The sequence below is a fragment of the Brassica napus genome, unplaced genomic scaffold (assembly GCF_020379485.1).
Source record: "Brassica napus cultivar Da-Ae unplaced genomic scaffold, Da-Ae ScsIHWf_1115;HRSCAF=1585, whole genome shotgun sequence".
Lineage (NCBI taxonomy): Eukaryota > Viridiplantae > Streptophyta > Magnoliopsida > Brassicales > Brassicaceae > Brassica > Brassica napus.
Genome location: NW_026014540.1, coordinates 159,668 through 169,002, shown reverse-complemented (window position 1 = coordinate 169,002; position 9,335 = coordinate 159,668).

The window sequence follows — 9,335 nt, the reverse complement described above, 5'->3', positions numbered from 1 at the left end:
ACGTCCATGAACCTGTAAATACTCTAAATAGACTCCAAAACATAATAATTGTATCTTTAAACACTTTAAAACACTTATAGACCATGATTAAAAATGGGTAAAATATATGATCTATCATGATTCGACCAGACAACTGTTAGATTTGTTTTAGACCAATGGTTAACTAGATAAAAATCCGCTGCGTATCTGTTGAAAGGATCTAGTCTATTAATGACTAGGGAAGTCTTTAGCTAAGATCTAAGTTAGCCCTTGCCTTTAGGCGATATTATAAATAAAGGGCAAAAATTAAGAGGTTCGGCCAAGAAGTGGACCAAGCAACGTAAGACTTCGACCACAGCCTAGTCTGCCGGATCGGGGTGTTACAAGTTGGTATCAGAGCCAGGTTGATCCTGTTTAGGACAACGCTCTAAGATGTTGGTTTCCAAACCACAATTATTTCTCAAAACTATGATGACTATGAAACCTTAGTTGGGGTGAGCCAAGAAAGAGTTGAGGTAAGCTAGGGTATCATGCTTGTGAATGTGGGAGTTCTAAGATAAACCGGCCTAGCCAATATACATTTTCCAAGGGGAAGATCCTATAAACAGAAAGGTTGGTCGATCTAGTTTTTTAGAAGTAATAGACGGGTTGGAAGGGATGGAAGCACTGCAAAACTTGTTTATGGATTACCTGGACAAGGGAAGTAACATGGACCAGAGAGTGGCTTAGGTTGAAATAAACGTGCAGCACTCTACTGAAGTTAAGTGTTATCCCTTGATGGCCGTTCATAATAAGTAAAGCATATGCAATGTTAAATCTGAGTCAAAGGAGACACTACATGACCAGTACACGAGTGGACTTGTGATCAGATGGATCAGCTAAGACTCGGTATAAGTCAAGATAGGTTTCCTTAGATCTAGTTGGATGGAATGAATCAATTCCAATCTTAATCCGTCGAAAGAAAGAATGAGGAAACTCAGGGTGTTCATTCCAATAATTGGAAGAACATGATGTTAAGTATCTTAGTATGATGGGGATTGAGGATATTATAATTACTATTGTGAATGGTGTGAGCATTCGCAATAGTAAGACGCTTTGGAGAATGGTATGGGACGTTTTCCAAATGTGTGATCAAACCGAAATCCTACTCATCTAGGTACCCACTGGAAGTGGAAGTATTGAACATATTGGCAATGCATTGACGGATGTTATGGGACATCCTTCATGGTATGGTCATGACCAAAGTATTTTCCATAAGACAGTGGTATATGATTACAACAAGATGTTGTGAATCAGTCTAAGGTAGTTTATGTTTACGGTTGAGTGGCCTGGGGAACAAGGCACTCCACTAAAGCTTGGTCGCTTAGGGATTTGCAGAAGTCTACCAGGACTCAACAGAGATAAGCATTACGCCTTAAGGATCCATATGGGATCGGATAGGGCTCGACCAGTATGGCGAGTGACCTAGCGGATGGACCAAGGTGGTATGTAATCGAGTCCAGAGATGGACCAAGGTTGGCTTACCTAAACGAGTTCATATCTGCTAGGGCCCTCAAGCAGAAATGCTTGGTCTGGAACCTAGAAATGTCTAGGGGATTCTGATGAGGGGTCTCTGATAGGAACCCTCATGGTCGGTGGGGTAAAAACTCACGTACTTTCCGACGCAGGGGCTACACATAGGTTTTGTGAGTCTGGGACTGGTCATAAAGGGTCTGTTCTGTCTGTACGCTGGTGATAATTTTGGGATAGTGAGGGCAGCAGGTGGGCAAGCCAGGAACTCACTAAGTCTCATGTCGAATATCCCAGTGCAGATCCAGGGAAAGGTCTTCCCTGTGAATCTGGTTTGTGCCCACCTAAAGAATCACGAGATGATCCTAGGTATGGACTTGTTGGGAAAGTAACATGCCACTCTCTAATGCCATAAAGGTTGTGTGCAATTGGAGACTGGGCTTCATCCGATCCAGTACCAATGTCTGTGTCCGGTTCAAGAGAAAGTAGTGGTTCAAGCAGTTCGAGCGATTCAGATGCTGGAACAGGGTTGTCAGTGTTGGGGTCAAAAACGGTCACGGCGGAATTATCACCCGAATCTCCTCGGAAATCGCATTTCCGAAAAATATAGTAAAAAGAAAAATATAATTTTCGTAAAAAAATAACCAATACTAAGTTTTTACGAAGAAGTATCTTTGAAGGCTCAAAGCAAACGAACCAAGCTCAGTCATTGCGTAACTACCGCACATACACGTTGTCCCGTCGCTACGTAGCAACCAAGTCCGAGCCAAGCTCGGTCGCTACATGGCGACCGAGCATCCAACCCGCTCGGTCGCTACGTAGCGACCAAGCTCGAGCCAAAGCTCGGTCGCTACGTAGCGACCGGGCTCGAGCCAAAGTTCGGTCGCTGCGTAGCGACCAAGCTCTTCCGAAACGTCGAGACGACACCAGTCCATGCACTCTCGTCAAACCTTCAATGCTATCTCCCGAAGACCGTAGCAAGCTCAGTTTAGTTTTTCCTCTATTCTAAATCATCGATCAAACTTTGAGGATTAATACCGCGGAAAGTTCGTTCCTTATCGAAAGAAATCGTAGTAAACGCTTCGAGTCGGAAGACGGCCTAAAGGGACCTAAAAAACGACTCGAGGCCCATCCTACGATTTCTTAACCAAAAGGCCGTAAACCACAGCACGGTTTACGCTTGGTCCACAAGGAAGGATAAATGTCAAGTTTCCACGGATAAATACGGAAGTTTTGAAGATAATTGTGCAGATCGGGAAAAATGGAATATCTCCATTTTTATGCTATGACGGCTTAAGGGCAGAAGAGTAAAAGCGTAAACCGACATTGGAGCTAGTATATAAGGAGTCCTAGGCGAGGAGCGTGAAAAGAGGATTTTTTCAGAGAAAACTTAGCACTTAGAGCAATTTAGGCAATTTTCCGTTTTTGTTATTTCGAGCTGCGACTCAATTAGGTTTAGCCGTCTTAGGGTTGCTAGAACTAGGAATCTGGCCGACAGCTCTCGAGCCCAGGCATATACCTTGTTGTAAACGCTCTTACGCAAATTCGGAATAAGATCTTCTTTGCTCTCTTTTTCGATTTCTTATTTTTATCGTTGTTATTCTCGTGTCCTGATTCCTTGACGTGTGGTAGAAGCAGATATCCGGGTCCTCTGGGAAATTAGGGTTTTCCTACTTTCCTTATTTAAAAGGAAATCGACACTGCGAATTTCGGTTCCCACAGTTTGGCGCTAGAAGGAGGGGGATACAGATCAATCTAACCTGCAAAAGCCACACCACGCTCAATCAGACATGTCAACTAACAACGCGGATAACGTGCAGACTCCTCTTAACGGAGGCAGCGACACCAATATCCACACTCCAGCAGCGGACGTATCCGCGGCCAACACACCAGCCAACGCCGAGGCGCTCGAGAAGTTTAAAAAGATGTTCGCCACCTATGAGAAAATGTCAGAAGAACAGGATAAGCTTGTGAGTACCTTGACCAAACAGGTTGAAACCTTAACGGCAAGGACTCGAGCAATCCGTCCCCGCGGAACCACCAAAATCCGCGGGAAGAGGCTCGACTTCACTACCCCACTTGACAGATCTGGAGTCGCGCGGGAACGACCTTCGGGTCAAAACCCTTGCGAGAAATCTCCCATCGAAAAGGGGAACTCTGAAAGTCCTCTGCCTCCTGCAAAGGATTCGGAGGATAACAAAGCCGAACGCATTGACCTGGATCCTAGCGATGTCTCCAACGACACCGACGAGGACGTCGACAGACATCCAAGAAGGACCAGAAGCCGCTCTGCTCGGGAAAGCTCTCCGTTCGACAAACTAATGACGGAAGAAGAGGAAATCGTCTATTGGAACGAACAAGAAGAGCTGGCTGAAAAGCAAACCGAGCTCGCTCGCAGTAAACGCCGACAGGCTCGGAAATCTACTGACGAGATGTCGGATATCCGCGATCTTCGCGACTACATCACCAAGACTGCGGTAGAAGTGAGAGCCATAAAGTCTCAAATCCATCATGCTACTAGTGCTGCCCCCGAAATCGATCGACTGCTGGAAGGAGCTCGAAAGACCTCCTTTACCAGTCGCATTTCGGATATGAGGATATCCGATCCGGGAAAAATCAAAGTACCGAAGTACAATGGTACGGCCGATCCAAAAACACACCTTCAGGCTTTCCACATCGCGATGGAAAGAGCGAGAGTGAAGAACGGCGAAAAAGATGCCGGCTACTGCCGCCTGTTCGTCGAAAATCTAGAAGGAGCGGCGCTCGAATGGTTCGCACGCCTCCATCACAACACCATCGGGAGTTTCCGACAGCTCGCATCAGAATTTCTCAAACAATACTCTGTGTTCATAAACAGAGAAACTTCCGATGTCGATCTCTGGAGTCTCTCCCAGAAGGAAGACGAACCCCTCCCCGAGTTTATCAGCCGGTTCAAGCTGATAATGTCCAGGGTCAGCGGGATAAGCGACAAAGTGGGCATTGACGCGCTGAGAAAGACGCTCTGGTACAAGTCAAAATTCAGAAAGTGGATAACCCTCGACAAACCGCGAAAGGTCCAGGATGCCCTCCACAAAGTAACGGACTACATCATAGTCGAGGAAGAAACTAAAGTCTAATCGCAAAAACATAAGGCGGCAAGACCATCCTCGAAGGACGTGGATCCGAAAGCAAGAAAGAAGAACTGTCGTAACGACAAGTACGCCCATCACGAGGTGGAAGATCTCCAAGGGGCGCTTAATTATGCGATCAATTCGGATCAAGGCCGAACCACAGGCAACACGTGGACCCGCAATCAAGGGTATGACGAAAACACCTTCTGCGAGTTCCTCCTGTCCCGAGGACACTCCACGACCAACTGCAAAGTCTTGGGAGCAAGGCTGGCCACGAAGCTACTCGCTGGAGAGCTCTCGGACGTAACCAGCGTCAAGGATCTCATCCTCGACTCTGATCGCCCTCCAAAGACGGACAGAAATCCACTCGCTGAAAAATCTCCTCAACGAAACCAGCCTGGGGATAAACGCGGTAGGAGGCCGGACGACAAGGGGAATGATAACAATCGTCGCAGAGTCAACATGATCATCGGAGGATCACAATACTGCAGCGATACTGTGTCGGCCATCAAGGCTTACCAACAGAAGGCAGAGTCAAGTGCAAATTGGCCTACATGGTCTCCTCCCCGAGATGGCCAAAATTGCTCGATCACCTTCACAAAGGAGGAAGCCGGCGGCATCGATCAATCTCACTGTGATCCGCTCGTCATAGATCTCGTCATACGAGACTTAGAAGTCGGAAGGGTACTCGTCGACACGGGAAGCACAGTCAACGTAATCTTCCGCGACACTCTCAAGCGGATGAGCATCAAACTCGGAGAAGTAATTTTGACGCCAAAACCGCTCACGGGTTTCTCAGGCGAAGTATAGATGACTCTTGGATCAATCCAGTTGCCAGTCACGGCCAAGGAGATCACGAATATCATCGAGTTTGCAGTAGTCGATCATCCCGCTATCTACAACGTGATCATGGGAACTCCATGGCTCAATGCCATGCAAGCAGTTCCATCAAACTACCACCTGGGTCTCAAATTTCTGACCCCAAGCGGAGTCGCGGCTATTTGGGGATGCCAAAAACAGTCGCGGCTATGCTTCCTCGCAGAGCACAAGTTAAGGAAAGTCACGACTTCTGCAACTGCGAATTGAAAACGCACGAAGATGGATCAATCTGCGGCCAAAAACGCCCCAAGGAAAGACGAATTAAAATCGTCTGCCGACGCAAACGCATCGGCGTTGAAACTCGACACGAGTCCGAAGCCGACGCTACAACTCAACCGGAACATCCGGAAAATAGGGTTGACCCAGCCACGATCAACACGGTCAAGGCGGACAGCACGACGTCTACCGCCGAGTAAAAACACCCGCGACATGAAACAGAACTACGAGATGGCTTGATCCTCAAAAGGGGTACGTAGGCAGCTCGTCAAAAGACGAGTTCAGCTATCCCCCTCTCTAAAAAGGGGGGGGGTGTGTGCGTATACTCGTATACTCCCATTTAGAAAAATCTTCATTATTGTAATCGAGTTTTTATAAACTTCAAAAACTTTCACTACAATCTACGTTGCTCCTTTTTATCAAAAACGTTTACACTTCAGTTAAACGCAAAAACTTTCCGGACACGCCTGGAAACATTAAGACTCTTGTCTGCAGCCTCATCCGGCCCAAAATCGTAAAAATATCATCTTTCAAACACTCAAAGATACACGTATAATCCTCGAAACAACTGCGAGACGTCGCAAAGTTAAAATTCGAAGATAATACAAACAAATTGTCCGAACGCGACCACCAAAACCATACACCCAGTTCGTCGATTGGCCCCGACGAACACGCCAGCTGTCTTAAACAGACGCAATTCGATCACTCTTTTGATCTTCAAAACGTCCAACACAAGGACGAAAGCGCGCTACAACAAAAATCCGAAATTTTGGTTTAGCACTCCCAGTTGGTTTAAAAATTGCCTCTGAGAAGATGCTCGATTCGTACCATACAAGTCATATAAGCCGAGAACCTATCGCAGACTTTAAATCGGAACGAGTCAGGAAGAAATCGCAACAGGAAAAACGATAGCCGGCTAGTCACCGCACAAACCTTAACCGAAAGTAAACCTAGGTCTTGCCCTAAACCCAACGCTCTGGTCTCAAACATCTCAAGACATGATATCTAAAAGATACGAGATCCTAAACCATGTCTCTCGATTTACATCTCAATGTTCCCGAAAATCGTAAAGATAAGTAATTTTGTACGAAAATCACGAACGAACCAACAGATTGAACGTCTCATCGGAATTAAATATGAGACGACAACTCATATTTACTTCTAACCTACTCAGGGAAAATTCAAAATGAAACATCCATCATATATATAAAAGCCGCGTAAAGCGGTAAGGGATTCAAAGCCACCAACGGCCAGTCCCGATAAGAAATAAAAATGGCCAAAATAGGCCCATATAATCTCTCGAAATAAAGGCCACATTCGGCCACAAACATAGAATGGAAAGACAAGCATCTTCCTCTCAGCAATCACTCCGCCTCTCATGGCCCAAAGTCAAAGTCCGCGGACAACAAAGCACCGAACGCATCCGCATGACGGTCCACTTCCTCGCCATCATCAGGAAGCTCGGTCGGAACCTCTTCGGTATCAGGGGAAAACGGGATGGAATCCCAGAACCCTTGGATCCTCTCGTCGATCGAAGGAATGAGTGCCTCAGCGTGGGCACGTTCGTTCATGCCGCTCTTCATCAAGCTCATTTCCTTCTCGAACACATAGTCATCGGCTTGCGTTCTCCAGAGACTTCCGACTGAACCGCGGCACTCACGGAAATCGCCTACTGAGGTAAAGGCATCCTTGAGGTTTCCGTATTCGACCTGGAACTGAGAAGCACGAGTCTTCATCACCTCGACAATTTCCCTTTTGCCCTTCCTTTCCGCTTTAAGGATGGCCCGCGCATGATCACAAGTAAGTTGCGCTTCTCGCTCCGACACCTCGCCTTGCTCGCGAGCGAGATCTCGCTCCGCTTTCTCTGCTTTGAAACGATAGACCCTAGCTTCCCTATGGCTCGCTTCGATGGACGATCCAAGCAAGTTAAGGCCCTGCGAAACCAATTAACGCGTTATAAGCAAAAAAAAAAAACACCTAGGCAATCACAAAAATTTTCGAGAAAATCATACCCCGTTGATAATACGAGACCCTTCCGCGACAACCTTCGGCCTTGCTGTTTCATTCATTGGTGGAGGAGCATCGAAGCCCGAGGGTAAACCAGCGAAGAAATCGTCAAAGTCTGGAATAGGAACCTCGCTAGAACCGCTTCCGTCGCCATAAGCAAGGTCTGGATCCCATCCCGGAAGCATAGAATCGTCCATCGAAAACTCTATGTCGCCAAGATTGATATCCTTCCCCTTTCAGGAGTTCCACCCCGTCGCAGCAGGAGGGGCAGCATCGGGACTCTGATCATCGGGCTCGGAGTCGTTCCCCGCTTCCACAGGATCGGGACACACAAACCTTAGAGCCTTCCGAACTCGTTTCAGCGTGAAAGAAGTCCAGAAAAACGGATCATTCCTAAGAGGATCCCTCACTTCAATGATATCCTCGGGGAATGGGGCCAGCGGGTTGATGAAGGGACGATCATTTGGCAACCTCCGGAGCAGTGGGATACAACTCTCTTCGACAGACGCAGCGTCTATACGAATAAAGAAGAAAAATTTCATCCACGAGTTGAAGTTGGAGATGAATCTCTTAACCATCGACATGAAGCTCTGAGGGACTAGCCTATACATCTCCTTGTCCTTGACGAGCTGTAGCCTCAAAAGCGCGTCAAAGTGATCAACGGAATGGGAGAGACCATGCTCGTAGCTTAAGATAAGGATTCCAACAAGGTGCTGAACGGCAAGGGGATTCAACTGGCTGATTGCCACCTCAAAACGCTCCAACACTCGGACGATGACTACGGGAATCGGGAACCAAGCGACAATGCACTACGTACGCTTCGTAGCAAGTGAAATAACCCTCCGGGGGGTTATCTGCGCTTTCCCCTCGACGAGGAACCCAAAACTCCACCGTGCTTGGAATACGGTAGAACGACCGCATGATCTCGAGGAACTCGTAAGTACTCCTGCTTGGTGCTCCTTCCTCAACTGCACGATGGGTCAGGACCGGGAACGGCTTCTCTTTGGGAGGAATGATCGAACCGTAATGTGCAACCCACCATGCCTCATTCTCGGCAGGATCTACCGAGTGAGGCACAAACTCTATCTTCGGAACGAGGAGCTCTTCATGAGCACTTGCGGACGAAGACCCTTTCCTCGCAATCTTTTTCTTACGCAACATTTTACACTCCTCTTTGGAAAAAATGGAAGGAAGGGATAGGGAGAAAAAAGGAAAGTTTTCTTAAGGAAAAATCTTTGAGAAAACAAGAAAGTGAAAAAAGTGTGAAGAAGTTACCTCCTTTCTTATAGGAATGAGAATTTACTATTCAAGCTCAGACTTTCGGATATTAATTCCATCCAACACGCCTAACTAGCCAAACATGCCTAACCGCACGCTAGGACCCTACGATGCATGGTCCTAACAGGCTGGGGGGCTAACTGTTGGGGTAAAAAACGGTCACGACGGAATTATCACCCGAAAACCCTCGGAAATCGCATTTCTGAAAAAGATAGTAAAAAGAACAATATAATTTTCGTAAAAAAATAACCAATCCAAAGTTTTTACGAAGAAGTATCTTTGAAGGCTCAAAGCAAACAAACCAACTCGGTCATTGCGTAACTACCGCACATACACGCTGTCCGGTCGCTACGTAGC